The sequence below is a fragment of the Artemia franciscana genome, chromosome 13, assembly GCF_032884065.1.
Source record: "Artemia franciscana chromosome 13, ASM3288406v1, whole genome shotgun sequence".
Taxonomy (NCBI): domain Eukaryota; kingdom Metazoa; phylum Arthropoda; class Branchiopoda; order Anostraca; family Artemiidae; genus Artemia; species Artemia franciscana.
In genome coordinates, this window is record NC_088875.1 from 41,991,912 (window position 1) to 42,008,495 (window position 16,584).

Here is a 16,584-nt window from a genome sequence, read left to right on the forward strand (position 1 = left end):
GCTGTGAATTTTGGCAGTTAGCGGGTTAAGTTACGGTAATCTCATTTTTCATAATATTGTTATGTTGCAGTTTTGTCTTGCCAATATTATTATATTATTTAATATGGTAATATATATTGCTTTCTGAGAAAAAAAAACTACAAATCAAATAGCTGTACACTTTACTAGTGGTTAACTACCACCAGTGTACACGGTTTGTGGTGACTGTGACGCGACAAGTTATGGTAATCTCGCTTTGGAAATTATGTAAATCTTAGTAATTTTCATAAAATAGGCGACTTCAGGACGAAGTATCTTTCTGCAAAATCGGTGTTTTTTGTACAATAGTCATTCTTAACAGTATACTTTCCTTTTATTATTAAACCAGCTGTGTTTAAAAAGACAAATAATCTAGATACTGGAGACAATGGAGATAATGGAAAAATAATGGAGATAAAGAAAAGATAATGGAGCTAAAGCAGAGACAGACCTAATAAGTTTAAACATAATGCAAAGGTTACTGTGACGCTAATTTTGAAGACTAGAAATGTAGTGGTTTCTGGATATCTGAGTAAAGTTAAAAAATTCAGAGAGTGAAAAATAGAGGAAAACTGTGCAAATATTTCGGTGGAGGCCTCCACTCGATCGTGTTCAGTGCAGAATAAAATAAAATAATCTGCACTGAAGACGATCAAGCGGAAGTCTCGATCGAAATATTTTCACAGCTTTCTTATATTTTTTACTCGTTGTTATTATCCTCGTTTCTCTTCTTTAAGACGCTTTGAAAGTATTTCTGTTGAGGATAAAAATTAAGACTTGAAGTTTTGTCGTTTGTCTGTGAATTTTTACCATTTTTTGGCTATATTTATTAAATAAAAAAAAAAATTCAAAAAACGCGTTTATAGAAAAGCAAAGAGTTATATTAAAATCTAAATATTATAAGAAGCCAAACTTATAACGAAAAGAAATCAAAATTAATGAATGGATGAGACCTAAAATGAACGTAAATTAAAATAAATAGTCAAATCAAATTTAACAAGAACAGATACTATTGTGGATAAAGTATGGTTGAGAATTTTTCGGCATAGGTGTTCACCCAGCTCACGAAATTGAGAATGTAACTTTTAAGCACATTGAGGCACAAAATTTGAGGCCCCATTGCTGCAAATTATGATTTTTATGGTTTTTTCATATGGGTGAGATCCAAAACAATCGAAGTTCAGTAATTTCTTTTAGTCCTGGCTAAATACAAAGAAAAAAAATATGAGTCGTTGTCAACCGAAAACAAAGTCTTTGGTCCATCTTCGGGTGAAAAAGACTAAATTTTCAAATTTTTCTCTATGCATTGGATTTACCTTAGCCCAGGGGCTTATGATTACGAGTAGCAAGTTTTTCATAAAAATTATTGGTCTTTTTTATGGACCTTATCTTCGGTAGAGCCGAGACAACATTACTTAGGCCGTCTCATTCCATCCTTCATAAGTAAAATCGAAACCTTCTTACCCACTATCCTCGTCCAAGACTTCCTGAAAATTTCGAATTGTTCCCTCAAGCCAGTCGTTAACTTTACAGACAGGTTATCAAACAGATCGTCGTAACGAACTGTAGTAAGGAGCGACCCGGCTCAACAGTAAACGAAACTCGCAAAAAGTCGAACTTTGATACAATAAGTTACATCAAAGGAATTACATTTTTATGCTGTGCATGTAATATTTAAGTCTCATCAAGTTTAGTCTTACCCATCAAAAGTTACAAGCCTGACAAAATATTCCTTATTTTAGAAAACAGGGGAAAACGCCCAATTAAAGTCCTTTAATCTTAACAAAATTACACCATCAGATTCTGCGTATCAGAGAACTCTACTGTAGGAGTTTCAAGTTCTTATCCACAGAAATGTAGAATTTTGTATTTTCTGCCAGAAGACAGGTAACGGATATTTGTTTATTTGTTTGTTTCTTTCTCAGGGGTGATTTTATCGACCCAGTGGTCCTAGAATGTCGGAGGAAGGCTCATTTTAACAGAAATTAAAAGTTCTAATGCCCTTTTAAAGTAACCAAAAGAATTGGAGGGCACCTAGGCAACCTCCCACGCTCATTTTTTTTCCCAAAGTCACTGGATCAAAATTTTGAAATAGCCATTTTGTTCACATAGTCGAAAAACCGAATAATCATGTCTCTTGGGACGACTTAATCCCCCACAGTTCCCGGGAGAAGGGGTGCAAGTTACAAACTTTCACCATTTTTCACATATAGTAAGGGTTATTGGGAAGTGAACAGGCGTTTTCAGGGGGACTTTTTGTGTTGAGAGGAGGGGAGGTGGGTTGGGGGAAGGGGTTAAGTCGTAGAATCTTTCCATGTAGGAATTTATCACGAGTTAAGAGAATTTCCATGAAGGGGCCCCAGGATTTTCGAGCATTATTTAAAAAAAAAACAATAAGAAAATAAAAAAATAAAAAAATTCTTCAGCTGGAAGTAAGGAGCAGCATTAAAAACTAAAAAGATCAGAAATTATTATGTATATAAGGAGGCTCGTCTCCTCCACAATACCTTGCTCCTTACGCTAACGTACTTTTAGTAATTTGAACTATTCATTCTACGGCCTTTGTGATCCAGGGGTTATTCTTCAAGAATTGGGATAAAATTTACCTCTAGTGTAAAGAGCGAGGTATTGACGAGGGATTGAGCCCCCTCATATACGTAATAAGAATATACAAATATAGAAGTTCATTAAGAAAGTGAATTCGTAAGTTACATATAGTTATTACTAATAAAAACGTTCGTAAAAAAATAAAAGTTCTAGTTGCCTTTTTAAGTAACCAAAAATTGGAGGGAAACTAGGCCTCCTCCCCCGCCCCCTCTTATCAAAATCGTCCGATCAAAACTGCGAGAAACCCATTTAGCCAAACAAATCAATATGCAAATTTCGTTTTAATTATTCATGTGCGGTGAGCTAAAAACAAAACATGTGCTAATTCAAAAACGTTCAGAAATTAAATTAAAAAAAAACAAGTTTTTTCAACTGAAAGTAAGAAGCGACATTAAAGGTTAAAACGAACAGAAATTATTCTGTATACGAAAGGGGTTGTCCCCTCCTCAACGCCTCACTCTTTACGCTAAACTTTTCTATTGTTTTAAAAAGTAGAGTTGTGAAAAAGAGTCAAACTTTATGCTGCTGAACTGGATTCACACACTGTCTCTTGATTGACCTGTTGAATTCAGAGAGCATATTTTTCAAGTTCTACAAGGGCTGGTAGTTTAAAACTCTTAGAAATACCGAAGACAGACCAAATGTAATCCTCCCTTCTGCCTCTCCCCCAAGTTTATAATTTGAGATATACTTGGCTATTACAACACTTCCTAAGAATTTGAAGAGCGACATTAAAACTTAAAACGAACAGAAATTACTCCGTATATGAAATGGGTTGTCCCCTCCGCAGTCCCTTGCTCTTTACGCTAAAGCTTTTAATTGTTTTAAAAAGTAGAATTGTGGCAAAGAGTCAAACTTTGCCTCAAAAAAAAGATTTTTTGATGTATCTTTTAGCATCAAAATTCCGTTTTTTAGAGTTTCGTTTACTATTGAGCCGGGTCGCTCCTTATTACTATAGTTTGTTACCACAAATTGTTTGATTTTTGAGATTTGTAGATCTACTATTTTGATGAAGTGTTTCTAGCCTAATTTCCCTTCGGCGAAATCCCACCAAAACCCTGCCTCCTCTATGGGGGGTAATTATTCGAGGTGGAATTTTCTGCAGTGGGAATTTTTTAGGTGGAATCGTCTCCTGGAGAGGGATTTTTCGGGGGAGCATTAGCCGGACACCCAACGAGGGAAGATTTTTCCATCGAGGAATTTTTCGTTGTGGAAGGGAATTTTCCATGAAGGGGGCGTCGGATTTCCCAGTATTATTTAAAAAAAAACAAGTAGAAATCAAATAAAAAAACAATTTTTTCAACTAAAAGTAAGGAGCAATATTAAAACTGAAAACGAATAGAAATTATTACGTATACGAGTGGGTTCACCCCCTCTTCAGTACCACGCTCTTTACACTAAAGTTTGGTACGACAGACCAAATTTAATCCTCCCCTCTGCCTCTCCCCCAAGTTTATAATTTGAGATATACTTGGCTATTACAACACTTCCTAAGAATTTGAAGAGCGACATTAAAAACGAACAGAAATTACTCCTAATATGAAATGGGTTGTCCCCTCCGCAGTCCCTCGCTCTTTACGCTAAAGCTTTTAATTGTTTTAAAAAGTAGAATTGTGGCAAAGAGTCAAACTTTGCCTCAAAAAAAAGATTTTTTGATGTATCTTTTAGCATCAAAATTCCGTTTTTTAGAGTTTCGTTTACTATTGAGCCGGGTCGCTCCTTATTACTATAGTTTGTTACCACAAATTGTTTGATTTTTGAGATTTGTAGATCTACTATTTTGATGAAGTGTTTCTAGCCTAATTTCCCTTCGGCGAAATCCCACCAAAACCCTGCCTCCTCTATGGGGGGTAATTATTCGAGGTGGAATTTTCTGCAGTGGGAATTTTTTAGGTGGAATCGTCTCCTGGAGAGGGATTTTTCGGGGGAGCATTAGCCGGACACCAAACGAGGGAAGATTTTTCCATCGAGGAATTTTTCGTTGTGGAAGGGAATTTTCCATGAAGGGGGCGTCGGATTTCCCAGTATTATTTAAAAAAAAACAAGTAGAAATCAAATAAAAAAACAAGTTTTTCAACTAAAAGTAAGGAGCAATATTAAAACTGAAAACGAATAGAAATTATTACGTATACGAGTGGGTTCACCCCCTCTTCAGTACCACGCTCTTTACACTAAAGTTTGGTACGACAGACCAAATTTAATCCTCCCCTCTGCCTCTCCCCCAAGTTTATAATTTGAGATATACTTGGCTATTACAACACTTCCTAAGAATTTGAAGAGCGACATTAAAAACGAACAGAAATTACTCCTAATATGAAATGGGTTGTCCCCTCCGCAGTCCCTCGCTCTTTACGCTAAAGCTTTTAATTGTTTTAAAAAGTAGAACTGTGGCAAAGAGTCAAACTTTGCCTCAAAAAAAGGAGGTGCTCCTAAAAGTAAGGAGCAAAATTAAAACTTAAAACAAACAGAAATTATTACGTATACGAGTGGGTTCACCCCCTCTTCAGTATCACGCTCTTTACACTACAAGTTTGTTAGTACTTTCAAAAATTTGTTTATTCTAATTAAACGGCCTTTGTGATTCAGAGGTCATTCTTAAAGAATTGGAACAAAATTTGAACTTTAGCGTAAAGAGCGAGTTTTTAATTGTAGGTTCAATTGTGGTTTCAATTGAAGCATGAAATGATAGCTAGCACCGGGTCTGGGGAAGGTAGTTGGAGTATTGTTGAAGGTTTTAAGGTTGGTGCAAATTACATCCAAACTGGTTCCATCTTTTTTAATAGGGAAACCCACAATTTGCTTAAGCTTCAGATCTTTGTACAGATAATTGAGACTTAGTTCTTTTGCGTCTCCTGATATAAATATACCGGTATTTGGATTCTTTGTCGTCACAAAGTCAAGACTTGCTTGTAGAATATCATAAAATTACGACGAGAAGAAGCATTCTGTCCGGGGGAATAATAAAATGATTAAATAAGTGTAAGGCCGAGGCAGGCATTTGGGCTTAGTAGATATGCATCGCAATCATCTAGTCCTGGCACATGGATAAGAGTAGAAGACAGGCAATCGTTTGTGAAAATCATTACTCCCCCTCCTTTTTTCTTCAGTGGGTGGTCAACCGGGCGTAGCTTTATAAGCTCTTGAAAACCAGTCATTTTGGATTCTGGATCCAGGAGATCTGGAATATGTGACTGGACTTCAGTAACTGCAATTATATCAATATGATTCATTTTCGCTGTTGCTTCTAACTCAACTAACTTTTCAAAATTCGAACTTTCGGCGTCCATAAGGAGGAAAACGGGGAAATGATAATGATTTTTATCAAACCCTTTAATAACAGATTTTTTTTTCAATAAACTTCATTCTGAGGCAACTTTGGTGGGGTTTAAGTACTAAAATTAATGCTGGGAGTGGGGAAAACATCACCTAAAGTGAAATATTATCATTCGGATATTATAGGAATGTTTGTCGTAAGGCTCAAATTCACCACCCTGGACCGAGAGACTATTAAGGTGGTTTTGAAATTGGAGGAAAAGAGGTTCAATTTTAAAAGTTGGGGTCAATTGAGAGAGCGGCGGGTAAAAGTTTCCTGATGTTTCAGCGATTCTGCAAGATCAGTTTTTTCTAATGGCGTGGCCTATAGGCGTGACAAAGACAAAAAATTGTACGTTGAGGGCACATGATCCTTTACTAAGGCAAAGCTAGAATGTCGCCTCCGACTATCATTCCAGGTTTACATACTGATTATAAAAAAGGGCAACAAATTATAATTAGAATGAAAAGTTTCAGAAAAAAGCAGAATAAAATTAGAACAGGACAAAGAGCAATTTATTTGACCAAGAATCTGAAAATAAAAATAAAAATTATCTGCCCCACACCAAGGTATAGCAAGAAAAAAGTTTATCTATATATAAAAAAAAGAATCCATGATGATAATTATCTCTAGTGCACTTTTCTCAACAGCTTTTTCGAACTTTCAAGAAACAAAAATTTAAAGTTCAGCAATTGGTTTCAATTCGACTTTAAAATCTGCTTGCGGAATAAATTCAAACATCGGTTCCAGAGATAGTATTTTATGATCCTCCCCATTGTCGAAAGTTGCGCGATTTTGTGTTCTTATGGAGACTTTCAGTGACTTCTAACTTGCGGGGATCCCAGTAGACTCTAATCGATAGTTGAAGAGACGTTTCTGAAGATATCTCCTAATGTGGGATCCAAAGGGATCTGAAATGGAATGATAATATGATTGATTTTGCTTTGTGTTGGTAATCTTCCAAATTTATTTCTAAATTTAAGATGAAAACTCGTGTGTTTATTAAGTATGTGGTAATTCCTATTATTGGGCAAAGCTAGGAATTTCTCCTGGAAGAGGGCAACTGTAAGTCCAGGGGAGACAAATATAGCGTTTTCTCTCAAACTTCACATTACACTCGATTCTGAGGATCATTCTAGGTAGATGACAAGTTTTCCAGGAGACATTGTTCACCCTTTAACCTAGTGACGCCCATGCATTTATTGTGGATGGAAAAGAAGCCAACACTAAAAAAAAAAAATAAATTCTTTGTTTGATTCCGTCAGTCACTATCCTTATATGTTTTAGTCGCTATAAACAGAGTTGCCACTTGTAGTACTATAGTTCTGATTTTAGCGTATTTATTTATTTATTTGTTATTTGTTTAAATAATTTAGTTATTTATTTAGCGTATTTATTATTTTTGCGTATTTAGTACTGCACTTATTTTTAAAATGAAGATCTATGCCAGACTGATTGGCTTAGCTACTCAGTCAGTATTAACAAGTGAAAATGAGTTTTCTTTTCGCTTATTTTTGTCGTAATATTATTATAGTCACACACAAATTTGAGTCTCGGGATCCATGGGAATCTTCGGGGAGAGGGGTATAAACGCATAAAAGCCGTTTTATCGGCTCAGATTTTTTGTGTTGGAAGAGGGAGTGGAGAAACGTTCTACAAACGAAAAAAATGGATCCACCGCATCTCCTTATGGGCATGTAGCGTAATCATCATATAAGCTAATCTGTTTTAGCCTTAGCTCGCTGGCTTGTATAAAAAATCTGTTAGTTTTAAGTTCGATTTGATTATTCATTTTATATTCTGTTCGTTTTTAGTTTCATTTATTCATTCATAGTAACTTCTGTTCGCTTTAAGTTAGACTTATCCTTTGATTTTAGTCCAGTTTATTTTAGGAATTAGTATGGCTCTTTACCTTCTTGAAAAAAACTTCTTTTTTGGAAAGCGTTTGTTAAAACTAATAGCTGGTAATCTTGGCTACCCTGAGAACATTCACGTGAAATTATGGAACTGGCACCTGGACCCTAAAGCGAGTATTTCTCCATCATGTCAAATTTTATAGGGATTTCTGATAAGTCTGGCTTGTTTTGCAGTACAGCTGTTTGATTAGATTGAAACTTCCAGGAATAGTTTTTTTGGGTGACTGAGGGAGGGGCAAAGGGAGGTACTAACGGACACAAATGACTGATCGCTTTAGCTTTGGTATTGAGTTGAAATTTTTATAAAAGGTTTGGGGTAAAGGGGGAGGAGGCTAAGAGGCTCTCAAATTTTCGTCTTGGGGAAAATTGGCTATGAAATGTTTTCAAAAACGTTCAGAAATTATGTGAAAAAACAAATTTTTTAAACTGCAAGTAAGGAGCGACACTAAAACTTCAAACGAACAGAAATTATTCCGTATATGAAAAGGGTTGTCCCCTCTTCAACGCCTCGATCTTTACGCTAAAGTTTTTTTATTGTTTTAAAAAGTAGAGTTGTGAGAAAGAGTCAAGCTTTAGCGTAAATAGTGGGGCGTTGAGGAGGGGACAACCCCTTTCGTATACGGAATAATTTCTGTTCGTTTGAAGTTTTAGTTTCGCTCCTTACTTGCAGTTTAGAAACTTATTTTTTTATTTAATCAATAAAAGAAACAATTGTGTCCTTTGTTCTAATTTCTTTTTACCTAAACATCTTCTGTCTATTTTACTATTAGATTCTTTTACGTTGGTTTCTGATTTTACCCTCGGTAATCTTTTTTTTTTATCAAATCTTGAAATTATTTTCTTATTATACTCTACCCCTCTAGGTTTTTTTTTAATTTTTCTTTATCCATTTATTGAAAATACTGCTATGTAAAATAAAATAAATATTGGACGCTTCTAAGTTTATGTTGGATTAAAGACCACCCTTATTAACCAGATTAATCCATTCGTTTGAATGATTAAGATTAGAGACTTGCTCTAAGCATTCAAAAAAGTTAGCCGATGGATATCCTCAAACGCAATGCCAACTAAAGCTATCAACCTTTTCGTGGTAACGGATTGTAGGTAAAGAACGAGTCAGGTCATTAGTAACTGAATCTCTGAAATAAGAAATTATGAAAACAAAATAAATGTTAAAACAAAATCTGCATGTCATTATGATCTCAATCATTTAAAATTCCTTGAGTTTAGAATTACCGATCAAAAATAACGAGCATCATAAAAGTCAATTATCTGTAGAAAAAACGTGAATTATCTCTAAAAAGGAATATGATTATATGATCTTATTGAAAACTATCCAATCCAATTTAGGCATTTAAACTCCGTCCAAAAAAACTGTTGGAGAATTTTTTTGAACTATTTTTTCAACAATTCTCCCAACAATAACGTTTCTGTCGTTCAAACGAAGACTGTTAATTAATATTGTAAGAGAATTTCTCTAAAAAATCGAATAATCGTTGGAGGATTTAAAGCGCAATGACTGAAAAAGGTGATGAATAAAGAAAGATAGCTAGATTGTATGCTTATGTCGTCAACAGAGGATTAAAAACTGCTTATATTTCTTGACCCAACTTTTGGGCAAATTGGAGACAAAACTTTGTCCGTCCAAATCGAGACGAAAGATTTATCAGTAATTATGACTTGACTGATGGAGTCACATTTTTTTTTTCTCTTGAGGTCCTCATAGGCCCAGAAATAGTCCATGAAATTGACTATGAAGTCCATATCTTATTTCTAAGCTCGTATTTTTGACCATCCGAGCCAATTATTAAGTTTTTGCGGATGGATAGCTAACAATTTTTGTGAGCTTGCAATTCTGTTTCCAACTTCTTAAAAACAAAAAAACTTTTTGCTAACATTTTTAGCTAGCAGCCGGACAACAGGAAAAAGCATTTAGGTTTGCCTGAAAACTGTAAGGATAGTTTTTGTCCCCATTTACAAAACACGAAGTTTCTTTGAGAGATCACAAAATATGTTTGGAAGAGATTTTAGTTGTATTTTTTCTGATGAGGCATTATGGTTGTCGTCAAAAACGCTTTTAGTCGTTATATATTTTTTGTCTTCTTGGTTTTGAATAAAAAGAGCACACAATTTGAACCAAATATATATTTATATATAATATATTCATATATTTTATATATTTATATATACATTTATATTTGTTTATATATTTATATATAGATTATATATATATATATATATATATATATATATATATATATATATATATATATATATATATATATATATATATATATATATATATATTGAAATTATATACTTATGGGGCTATATAAATATCAACAGTTATTTGACAAAACTACACTCCAGTGTTGTTTGTCAAATTCACGGAAAATAATTTCCGTGAGAGATTAATCTACCTTTTTTATAGAGACAACGTGATGTGATGTGTGCGTGCTAGTGTAGGTTTTTTGTAAGTCTTCAAACCTCATGATGGGTGATAGTGATTAAAAGATGATTAATTAAGAAATGATCAATCAAAAGTAATTGGAAAATTAATAATTTAGGTTGTTGGTAGAGGGATGAAAGATGATTTTTCAGAACGTGAGAGATAATATTCTTTGATATTTTTGCAGCATGGTTTAGGGTATGAGTATCCGTAGGTATGAGTATGAGTATGAGTATTTAGGGTATGAGTTTAGGTTTATTCGTAATTTGTGAAGCAGTTTTTGAGATAATGAAAGAGAGAGAAGGTGAGGGATAAATAACAGCAGAGTTTAAAAAAAGAAAATTTACCACACCCCAACCCTGGGACGTACAGAGGGAGACGGCCTCGGGTTCCTGGTCCCTCTAAAATCTCATATTTGTCCATTTGAGCACTGCTCAAAACGAAATCGTGATTTCGTTTTGATTTTGGCTCACCAAACGTGAGTAATTAAAACAAAATTTGCATTTTTTTTCGGCTAAATGGCTTTCTTATAGTTTTGATCGGACGATTTTGATGTAATAAAGGGAGTGGGGAGGAGGCCTAGTTGCCCTCCAATTTTTGGCTACTTAAAAAGGCAACTAGAACTTCTTATTTTTTTTTACGAACGTTTTTATTAGTATTAGTAAACATACGTAGCTTACGAATTAACTTACGTAACGAACTTCTATATTTGTATATTTTTATTACATATATGGGGGGGGGGTTCGCCCCCTCGTCAATACCTCTTTCTTTACACTAAAGCTTGAATTTTGTCCCAATTCTTTGAGAATGATCCCTGAATCACAAAAGTCGTAGAATAAATAGTTGAAATTACTAAAAACACTTTAGCATAAAGAGTGAGGTGTTGTCGAGGATATGGACCCCCTTGCTTATGTAAAAATTTCTGTTCGTTTTAGGTTTTAATGCTGGCCCTTACTTCCAGCTGAATTTTTTTTCCCAATTGCTTTTCTTAAATAATGCTAGAAAATCCTGCAGCCCCTTCATAGAAATTCTCATCCCTCATGATAAATTCCCCCATGGAAAGATCCTCCCACGTAACTCCTTCCCCGGACCACCTCCCCTCGACACGAAAAAGCCCCCCTGAAAACGTCTGTACACTTCCCATTAACCCTTACTATATGTAAACAATGGTCAAAGTTTGTAACTTCCAGCTCCTCCCCTGGGGAGTGTGGGGGATTAAGTCGTCCCGAAAGACAGTTATTAAGACTATGCTGAACAAAATAGCAATCACAGAATTTTGATCCGGTGACTTTGGGGAAAAAATAATCGTGGGAGGCGGCCTAGGTGCCTTGGTCACTTAAAAAGGGCACTAGGACTTTTATTTTCCGTTAGAATGAGCCCTCTCGCGACATTGTAGGACTACTGGGTCGATACGATCACCCCTGGAGATAAAAAAAACAACAAAAAACAAAAACAAATAAACGTGCATCCGTGATCTGTCTTCTGGCAAAAATTACAAAATTCTACATTTTGTAGATAGGAGCCTGAAACTTCTATAGTAGTGTTCTCTGATACGCTGAATTTGGTGGTGTGATTTTCGTTATGATTCAATTACTTTTAGAGTGTATTTTCCCCTATTTTTCTAAACTTGATGAAACTTGTATATTTAAAATCAGCATAAATATGCAATTCTTTTTATGTAACCATTGGTGTTAAAATCTCTTTTTTTAGAGTTTCGGTTACTATTGGGCCGGGTCGCTCCTTACTACAGTTCGCTACCACGAACTGGTTGATACTAGTTCAGACATTCACTTGAAAGTAGGTGTGCATGATTGTCTGGCATCAATAAAAATAGCCAATAACCAACACAATATACATAGAACAGATGAGGATGGGAAAAGGATTTGGTAGGAATGATCCTTTTTTCTCTCTCCTTCTGTTTATGCATAATCTAGGCTGGCTTTAGGTGGCACCGATTCACAATAATGTGGGGAGGGCAAAAAAAAAATTTCAGTTGTTCTCAACAAAGATTAAAAAAACGGTATTTTTCAAAATCTAGGGAGATGACAATTTTGTTTTTATTTTTTCAATTAAAGTAAAGTAGACATAAGGGGTTTTTCAATTGTTTTAAAGACGATGGCATAAAACGGTAAAAGGCAAAAGTTAGCAATAAAACTATTTTCTCTTTTAGGTTTTCCCTTCTACAATTTAGGCTGGCTTCAGGCGGGCGTCGATTTACAGGAATGCATAAGGGCGGGGAATTATTATTTTTTTTTTTTTTTGATCAAGACATGAAGTAAATTTTTTTTTCAAAAATTGGTGGGTTGAGAGCTTTTTTAAATTACAGTAAAGAGGGGGGGTCCAATCGTTTTTAGTAAAGTTGTAAAAAAGGTTTTTTCAAATTCTAGTGGTTTCGCAATTTTTTCTTTTTATTTTTTTTCAATGAAAGTATTAAAAGTAAATATTTTTTAAACCTAATTGGTGGAGAATAAAACCTAGGGGCCAAACAAATCTTCTGAGCCCCCCTCCAATTCTCGCCCCCGGTTGGTTTTGGATAGTGAGTATTGGATTAGAACACCATGGACTCAAAGATCTCTCCTGCCACAGATATTGATAGATCAGACAGATTTTACTGAGCTTATAATCTTAGATAATTAAACAAAAAAAAAACAAGCTCTTTTAAATGAAAGTAAGGAGCGACATTAAAACTTAAACGAACAGAAATTACTTCGTATATGAATGGGGCTTTTTTTCCTCAACGCCCCGCTTTTTACGCTAAAGTTTGACTCTTTTTCTTAACTCTACATTTTAAAACAGTAAAAAACAGTTTAAAAAACTTTTTTTTTGTTTAATTTCTGGACGTTTTTAAATTAATGAATTTTTTTATCTTGGCTCTCCGCGCATAAATAATTAAAACGAAATTTGCATATTAATTTGTTTGGGCTAAATGGCTTTTTCATAGTTTTCTTTGGAAGATTTTGAGAAAAAAGGAGCGAGAGAGGAGGTCTAGTTGCCCTCTAATTTTTTTATTACTTAAAAAGGCAACTATAACTTTTAATTTTCTACTAACGTTTTCATAAGTAAAAAATATACGTAACTTACGCAATAGCTTACGTAGCGAACTTCTATATTCGTATGTTTTTATTTCGTATATGAGGGGGCTCGTCCCTCGTCGATACCTAGCTATTTACACTAAAGCTTAAATTTTGTCCCAATTCCTTAAGAATGACCCCTGAATCACAAAGGCCGTAAAATAAATAGTTGAAATTACTAAAAATAATTTAGCGTAAAGAGTGAGGTATTACGAGGAGGTAAACCCCTCATATGCGTAACAATTTCTGTTCGTTTTAAGTTTTAATGCTTCTCCTCACTTTTAGTAGAAAAAACTTTTCATATTTATTTTTTTCATTGTTTTTTTAAATAATGCTAGAAAATCCTGTGCCCCCTCCATTGAAAGTCTCTTACCCCATGAGAAGCTCCTCCATGGAAAGGTCCTCCCATGTAATCCCCCTCAGCTCTCCTCCCAAACCAAAAAAATCCCCCTGAAAACGTCTGTGCACTTCCCAGTAACTATTACTATATGTAAACACAGGTCAAAGTTTGTAACTTGCAGCCCCTCCCACGGGGACTGCAGGGGAGTAAGTCATCCCCAAAGACATAATTATTACGTTTTTCGACTATGGTAAATAAAATGGATATCTCAGAATTTTGATCCGGTGACTTTGGGGAAAAAATGAGCGTGGGAGGGGGCCTAGGTGCCCTCCAATTTTTTTGGTCACTTAAAAAGGGCACTAGAACTTTTGATTTTCGTTAGAATGAGCCCCTTCGCGACATTCTAGGACCACTAAGTCGATACGATCACCCCTGGGGAAAAAAACAAACAAAAAGACAAATAAACACGCATCCGTGATTTGTCTTCTGGCAAAAAATGCGAAATTCCACATTTTTGTAGATAGGGTCTTGAAACTTCTACACTAAGGTTTTCTGATACGCTGAACCTAATGGTGGGATTTTCGTTAAGGTCGTATGACTTTTAGGGTTTTTTTCCCTATTTTCTAAAATGAGGCAAATTTTCTCAGGCTCGTAACTTTTGACGGGTAAGACTAATCTTGATGAAATTTATATACTTAAAATCATAATTAAAATGCGATTCTTTTAATGTAACTATTGGCATCAAAATTGCTTTTTTAGAGTTTTGGTTACTATTGAGCCGGGTCGCTCCTTACTACAGTTCGTTACCACGAACTGTTTGATATAATAGTAATGAGGTGTTGCAGCAACTATGACACATAGGTTACTTTTATAAACAGGGTTGCCACCATGGTCAGTTTCTAAAGTGCTGCAAATGCCTAAATTTGCTTGGTACACAGCTATTTTCGGTGCTAGAGTCAAAAAATTGACTACAATAATGCTAAAATAGCACTTTCCTGCTATAGGTGGCAACCGTGGCTACAAAGCTACCGACGTAGCCATGGCTTATATGGGAAACGATTTTTTAGATTCAATTTTCTGTTCGTCATAATTCCAGAAATGTTACGAATGAAGCAGCGATAAAACAAAGTTACACGGGGGGCTGCTTTCTACGGATCTTTGTATCTATAAAGTTGCTGCTTTAATTACTTACTTGATGGCCAGGATGACTTCCTGCGTTTATGGACGGTCTGTGAAACATTTACATTACGGATCTGAGATAACCCCGTAACCAAATAATGAAACAAAATCTAAAACCTCACATGGCTTCTATTAGGAGTAAGGGCCATGTGAGGTGAGGGCTACTGAATTGGACTCATGCCCATAAAATTGAGATGGGTGGCAGGGGGTATTTTTTTACCATATATTTTGACCCCTACCCCCCTGATTTTGAAAATAAGATTTTTGTATTTTTATTGAAAATGCCTGTTTATATTATTTTAGATGAAAAAAAAACACAAAATTGTGCCAAAAGATTTAGAAAATGTATTTACCCCCCCCCCCCCCCACCCCCCAGCCCGCTGCATTTTCGAAGACTGATGCCACTGCTTTATACCCCCTAACGATTAGTATCCTAGTTGCTAATGCATATGAAATTTAGTTGAGATGCAATAAACATTCCTGATGAATGCAGATGATCAAAATACAGCATTTTCCTTGTAGAAGTCAGAACAAGCAGTGACATACAAAGCCACAAATATAGTTTTTTTGCCAGGTTTAGTGAAATTCTGCCAGTCTGTCAAGCATTCTGCTTGATAACAAGATATTTCATTTTCCCACTCCTCACCCCCCACCACAAAGACTTTAAATTACAATGCATGAGATTCTTACAGAGATTCTGAAAATGCCTAACTAGAACATTAGCTATTACTCCTAAAAAGAGATTCTGAAGGGACTTTCCTTTGTCGTCCTCTGCTTAGTCGAGATCAGAGATTCAATCAGATTCCGAAAACATCTAACTAGAATATTAACTTTAACTCCTAAAAAGAGATTCTGAAGGGACTTTCCATTATCGTCTTCTGCTTAGTCGAGATCAGAGATTCAGTAAGAGATTCTAAAAACGTCTAACTGGAATATTAATTTTAACTCCTAAAAAGATATTCTGAAAAGACTTTCCTTTATCGTCCTCTGCTTAGTCGAGATAAGAGATTCAGTCAGAGATTCAGAAAACGCCTAACTAGAATATTAACTTTAAAACCCAAAAAGAGATTCTGAAGGGACTTTCCTTTATCGTCTTCTGCTTAGTCGAGATCAGAGATTCAGTCAGTGATTCTGAAAACGCCTAACTAGAATATTAACTTTAACTCCTAAAAAGAGATTCTGAAGGGACTTTCCTTTATCGTCCTCTTCTTAGTCGATCTCAGAGATTCAGTCAGAGATTCTGAAAACGCCTAAATATAATATTAACTTTAACTCCTAAAAAGAAATTCTGAAGGGACTTTCCTTTGTCGTCCTCTGCTTAGTCGAGATCAGAGATTCAATCAGATTCCGAAAACATCTAACTAGAATATTAACTTTAACTCCTAAAAAGAGATTCTGAAGGGACTTTCCATTATCGTCTTCTGCTTAGTCGAGATCAGAGATTCAGTCAGTGATTCTGAAAACGCATAACTAGAATATTAACTTTAACTCCTAAAAAGAGATTCTGAAGGGACTTTCCTTTATCGTCTTCTGCTTAGTCAAGATCAGAGATTCAGTAAGAGATTCTAAAAACGTCTAACTAGAATATTAATTTTAACTCCTAAAAAGTTATTCTGAAAAGACTTTCCTTTATCGTCCTCTGCTTAGTCGAGATAAGAGATTCAGTCAGAGATTCAGAAAACGCCTAACTA

The 16,584-nt window shown here is 35.1% G+C and overlaps 1 protein-coding gene across 1 annotated transcript in view; it reads right to left on the reverse strand.

Moving 5' to 3' along the window:
• The window catches only part of LOC136034954 (DBH-like monooxygenase protein 2), a 66,218-nt gene that overhangs the window by 42,403 nt on the left and 7,231 nt on the right, over nt 1–16,584 (reverse strand). The gene's annotated exons all lie outside the window — the stretch shown is intronic.